At 39.7% G+C, this 6,354-nt stretch overlaps 1 pseudogene across 1 annotated transcript; it reads left to right on the plus strand.

Annotated features, from left to right (window-relative positions):
* Window positions 1-1,782: 1,782 nt before the first annotated feature.
* On the plus strand, window positions 1,783-3,195 carry LOC116552196 (annotated as a pseudogene). The gene has a single exon (XR_004269275.1). The product of XR_004269275.1 is annotated as a ubiquitin-associated protein 2 pseudogene (transcript).
* Window positions 3,196-6,354: the final 3,159 nt, after the last annotated feature.

The following is a 6,354-nucleotide window of genomic DNA, read 5'->3' on the forward strand; positions in this document are numbered from 1 at the left end:
TTGATACAGCTTACAATACTTGAAGAAGGACTGAAGAGAGAATTTTGACATTAAGAAGAAACTAATCAGTCTATCTTGAAAAGAAAATATTACATTTAAAAATCAAAGACACCACATGCTCGTTAAAATAGCTGAAGTCTAGAAAGCTTACAATATGTGAAACAACAGTAGCTTTCATTTATTTCTGGTGAAAATGAAAAATGGTACAGCAACTTTGAAAAGTAGATTGGCAATTTGTTATAAAGTAAACATAGTCTTCCCATAGACTATAGCAATGGTGCAGCTATGTATTTACCCAACCAATTTGAAAAATGATGTCCCCACAAAAACCCGAACATAAATATTTATGGCATTTTCATTCACAATTGCTGAAAACTGAAAGCAATCAAAATGTCCTTCAATAAATGAATGGATAAATAATTTGTGGTAGATTTATACAATGAAATAATAATCAGTGATGAAAGGGAAATGAACTCTCAAGCCAAAAGAAAATGTAAATGAATCTAAACTGTGTATTGCTTAGTGAAAGAAGGCAATCTGAAAAGGCTGTATGATTCCAATTATATGGCATTCTGGGCAAGGCAAAACTATAATGACACTAAAAAGATCAGAGGTTTCCAGGGGTTCACAGGAAAAGGGGAAATAGGTAAAGCATAGAGGGATTTTTTTTAGAGCAATAAAACCATTATGTATGATACCGTGATGGTAGATACATGACATTACACATCTGTGAAAACTCATAAAACTTTATAGCACAAAGACTGAACTTTTATGTAGACAAAGGTCAATTAGGAATTTGGAGGCTATCCACAGGAATGCAGTCTGTGACAAAATAATATAACTATTACAAATGCATGAAACAACTTCACTAAAGGGGAAGGGGGACACTATGAGGAGGACTGGAATATGTAAGACTAAGGACAAAAGAAACTGTACTTAAGCACTGTACTCTAGTTGATAGAGTAGTTACCTACGGAGGGGTAGATTAACAATTCTGATACCATTATACATGTGCACCATATGTACTAGAATTGAAAAATGAACTGAATGGACAGTGATTGGTAGGAGTCAGATTTATCACTGTTGGAGGAAGAGTTTACAGATAATCAAGACAATGAGGATAGAATAATTCAGATAGTAATGGATTACATTTGGAGATGTTGAGACTCAGAAACCAATGCCCCAAAATGTGACATTTTGATGTGCTGAGTTAAAGAAGCCTCAAGGTTTCTCTGACCTTTCCCCTTCCCACTTTATCCCCAAAGAAATTAGACTTTCTTTATCTGCCTAAGATCCAGACCCACCAAAGAGAATAATTGCTTTTTCTTCCCCTCCCTGATATTACAAGGAGGGGAAGACACCTGTACAAACCTGAACGATGCTTTTACAAGATAATGGTTGTGTCCAAGGATCATTTGAACTCTAAAAATAGCAACTTACAAGTCAATTTATGTTCCCCATCCAATTATTCTTCATAGCACTCATTTATTGCCCCTCAACAAAATGCTTCTCTCCTCTCCCATAACCAAGATCAAGGCCTCCATTATTTCTGTAACTTCAACATGGTATATAAACTTCTGTAACTCATTGAAGGGTTGGGATTTTTTTTTTTTTGAAGGCTCCTGTGTATACACAGTAAAAAAGTCTGTATACCTTTTCTCCTACTGATCAATCTACTTCATGTCAGTGATTTTTCAGCAAACTTTGACGCTTGGCACCCTTGTGGTCCTTGACACTCACAGAGACATCAATATAAATTTGTAGTTAGCTTAATAGAGATGCATGGCTATGTATAGAAATGTTTATAGACTCCCTCCAGCCTCAGCCACGCAGCATGGGGTGAACCTCAGTGCCCCAACACCTCCTTTCCAGCAGGCCGGTGGTTATGGCCAGCATGGCTACAGTACAGGTTATGATGACTTGACCCAAGGGACAGCAGCAGGAGACTACACCAAAGGTGGCTATGGTGGACCATCGCAGGCACCAAAGAAGTCTGCACGTTCTGGACCTGGCAAAGGAGTATCGGTGTCTTCAAGCACCACCGGTCTACCTGATATGACTGGTTCTGTCTACAATAAGACCCAGACTTTTGACAAGCAGGGATTTCATGCAGGAACCCCTCCACCTTTCAGCCTGCCCTCCGCCTTGGGTTCCACTGTGCCCCTGGCCCCTGGAGCGGCCCCTGGCTATGCACCCCCACCATTCCTGCACATCTTACCAGCCCACCAGAAGCCCCACTCACTGCTGCTGCACCATCATCTTCCGCAGGATGTGCAGAGTGGCTCGGTTCAGCCCAGCCAGCCCAGTTCCCTGCAGCCCAAGTCTCAAGCCTCCAAACCCGCCTACGGCAACTCTCCATACTGGACAAACTAAACCCAAAGAGAGGGATGGGTTGGGGCAAGGCTTACCCTGGGCAGGAGAGAACACATGAGCACATATATGGGAGCCCAGTGCCCTTTTCTAGAATTCCCAAGACTAACTGTGTCAGCCGTGCCTCTGTGGGGAGCCTGCCTCCCAGACTGGCTATTGTATGTAATGTATTTATGTATGTATTTGTAAATGTGATAGAAGTCCAGGGCAGTGGAGGGGATGGCTGCAGATGTTAGCCAGGTCTGCTCTCCCCATTCAAGCCCCTTTTCTGCTGTAGCAAAATAAGCCTCTCCACCCCATCTGCCTTCAGGCCTTCTTCATAGCTGCTGCTGCCCAGTGGGCCATTAGGGGCAGTCTCTGGAAGGCTGGTTCAAGGCCATTTAGGTATAGGGGTCAGGTACCAATGAAGAATCACGACTTATCTCACTCCTTTGGAAACTATTATTTTAGTTTTCTTTCCTGTGTAATTCATACCTCTATTTCTGAGAAACTGTTCCTTTTGTCATCTGTCATGGTCCCCTTCCACCAAATCTTGGGAATAGTAGCGATATCTCTCCACCCAACACAAATATGGGCACCTGTTTTTCTTCATATATAACAGGGGCTTCTGGTCTGGTCATATCCCTAGAGACTTACTAGAGACTGGCTGACCATTTAAAAAAACAATAATCATCTGAGTTGTTCAGCCATTCAGCTCCCCTTTAAAAATCAAAGATATCTCCAAGCAATGCATCTCTCTTCCAGTTGTCCTGAACCAGGTGGGCAGCTGTTTCAGGGGTTTTCTCTTGCCCAATCCCCACCTAATAAAGTTCTGAGAGCAAAAAACAAACAAAAAAACAAACAAAAGAAATGTTTATAGACGTGTACTTCTGGGGCTAGTGTACACATATATTCCCTTGATCTGTCAGCTGAGAGGACCTAGAAACAGACACTCTTGTAGAAAAGAGCACACCAAGCTTTAAGATCTTGGTTTTTAATGCTATTCAACAAGCAAGGAACAAGGACTACTTGGAGAAATGGCTTATTCTAAGACTGGGAAGAACATATACAAGATGACACATCTTATTGTGTCAAACAGTGATGGAATGTTATGGACTGAATGGTTGTGTGTCCCCAAAATACTATGCTAAAATTCTAACTCCTAATGTGATGACATTAGAATGTAAAAGGTAGGCCATCCTCTGGAAAGTGATTAAATCATGACGATAGCGGCATCATTGAAACTGCCTTTGCAAAAATTATAATAAAAGCAATCTAGCCTAACTGACTTCTCCTTGCTTCTAATATCATAAGCTAACTACAACTGTTTTTGTTAAATTTATAACAAATATAATAATAGTTTCTTCCTGAAACTGACCCTCTCCTTACTGGGAACTAAAAAAACCGTTGTAAGACTAAGATAAGGTTACAAGGTTAGAATTATGGGAGGGGCCTGAAATCTGCTAAAATGTAGGCATAAACATTAATCAGCTATTGTTTCCTAGCTTGCCTTTTTACAATAACTTCCCTGATTGCTCCTATAGATCACATCACTATTGTATAAACCCAAGACTGGTCTTTGACATATTTTTCAGACTTTTGCATTCTGGCAGCCAGCTGATTCCAATGGGAGCCATGACTCACCTATAAACCGACTCAGCTGATGACCCCCAACCCCACAGGAACTGACTTGGCACATGAAAATGGTTTGTATACTCCTATGGTTTCATCCCCAACCAATCAGTACTACCAAGTTCCTAGACCTCTACCCATCAAATTATCCTTAATCCTGGCCTCCACTCTCTTAGGGCGGAGTATCTGAGAAATGTCTCTCATCCTTCTGCTTTGCTGGACCTGCGATTGTTAAACTCTTTCCTTACTGCAAAACCTGCTGTCTCAGTGCATTGGCTTTTCTGGGCAACAGGCAAGAAGAACGCATCAGTCTGTTACAACAGTAATAGTGCCCTTATACAAGAAACCCTAAAAAGTTCTCTATTTTTTTTTTTTTTGCCATATGAGTATATAATGAGAAGAAAACAGTCTGCGGCCTGGAACCGGGTCCTCACCAGAATCCAACTATGCTGGTACCCTGAACTTAGACTTCTGAGCCTCCAAAAGTATGAGAAATAAGTTTCTGTTGTTTATAAGCCACTCAGTCTATGGTAATTTGTAACAGAATCCTGAAAGGACTAAGATATGGAGAGATGTAAAAACTTCAACTAAAAGAACTCCCAATGTCTAAAATGCAAAAAATTTGAACAGTAAAATAAATAAAATAGTATTGATATATAAAATGAGTAGTGATATATCTGTGTTATTTAAAGGAAGAATTGAACAAATAATAAAGGAAAGGAAAGGAAAGCAAAAAATCTCAGTTGCAAAATAATCCCAAGTTATTTATATAGATATTGTTTTCTGAAGAAGTTGTATCACAAATCTCCACTCCTTAGGTATAGGGTCTCCCAAAGAGTCCAGATACAAAAAAGTGTCTAGACTTTCTAGAGTCTAGCATTATAGAGTCTACACAATACAGACAGGAAAAAGTGTACTTCACATTGGGGAAATATAACAAACACTTCCCCAGCTAGCCAACTTCAATATCAAAAGTGTTAAGTCATGTTGATATATGTACCTTGATACAGTGTGATGAAAATGTCACATTACTTTTGTGGTCTTCATACTAGAAGACCATAATCCCAGGATAATCATGAGAGAGCATCAGACAAGTCCAGTTGAGGGACATTCTATAGATTACCTTACCCATACTCCTCAAATAATCAAGGTCGTCCAAAACAAGGGAAGTCTACAAAACTATCACAGACAATAGGAGTCTAATGAGACATGACTACTAGATGTAACAAGATATTCTTGATGGGATCCATGGACAGAAAAAGGACATTAAATAAAAACTCAGGAAACATAAAATATGTATAAATTTTAGTTAATAACAATGTGTAAATAATGATCCATTCATTATAACAATGATTTTATACTAATGTAACATATTAACGATAGGAGAAACTGGGTGTCAACCATGTGGGAACTCTCTATACTATGCTTATACTTTCTCTGTAAACCTAAAACTGTTCTAAAACAGAAAGTTTGTTTAAAAATGTATTCACAAAATGGGTCTCTCATTTTATTAACACTTCCAAAATTATAGTAAAGTGATAGAAGCAAAACAAATGTTCTCAGATTTTGGTAAGGAGGATAAATTTAGTGAAATGCACAGTGAAAAATGCTGAGGCACAGGAAGCTTACCCCAGGAACTCACTGGCCATAACGTCAATCTCTCCAGAGGACAAAAGGAAAGGAGGGAGAGAAGTCACAAATGTTTCAGGACAAATTCTTGCAAGAATCATTAAAGAATCCAGAAAAATGATTGCTGTTACAAATGAGTTTGACCATGGTTTGAACAAAAACATCACATTAAAGATACAATTTCAAGTACAGTTGTGTTCTCAGTAATTGAACATTCACAAACAGAGGGAATGCAAACACATACTGTTATGTGCTGAATTGTGTCCCTTAAAAAGATGTCGAAGTTCTGATCCCCACTACCTGTGAGTATTTGGAAGTAGGGCCTTTGCAAACGATTGAGTTAATGTGAGATCATTAGGATGGGCCCAGATATAATATGACTAATGTCCTTATAAAAGGGAAATTTGGATTCAGAGAAAGACACAATGTGTGAAGCTCAGTTAGGCTGCCCAAGCCACAGAACCCCAAAGATTTCCAGCAACCCTCAGAAGCCAGGAGAGAGCCAGAGACAACATACTCCATCATAGCCACAGAAGGGACCAACCCTGCCAACACCTTAATTTCAGACTTCCAAGGCTCCAGAGCTGTTAGACCATAAACTGGTGTTGTTTAAGCCACTCAGTTGGTGGTACTTTGTTACGGCAGCCCTGGTGAATTAGCACACATGGCTGGCTGTTTCTTTCCTTCCTTCTTTCCTTCCTTCCTTCCTTCCTTCCTTCCTTCCTTCCTTCCTTCCTTCCTTCC

This window comes from Sapajus apella, unplaced genomic scaffold, assembly GCF_009761245.1.
Source record: "Sapajus apella isolate SASKATOON/1434 unplaced genomic scaffold, GSC_monkey_1.0 scaffold11, whole genome shotgun sequence".
In the NCBI taxonomy this organism is placed as follows: domain Eukaryota; kingdom Metazoa; phylum Chordata; class Mammalia; order Primates; family Cebidae; genus Sapajus; species Sapajus apella.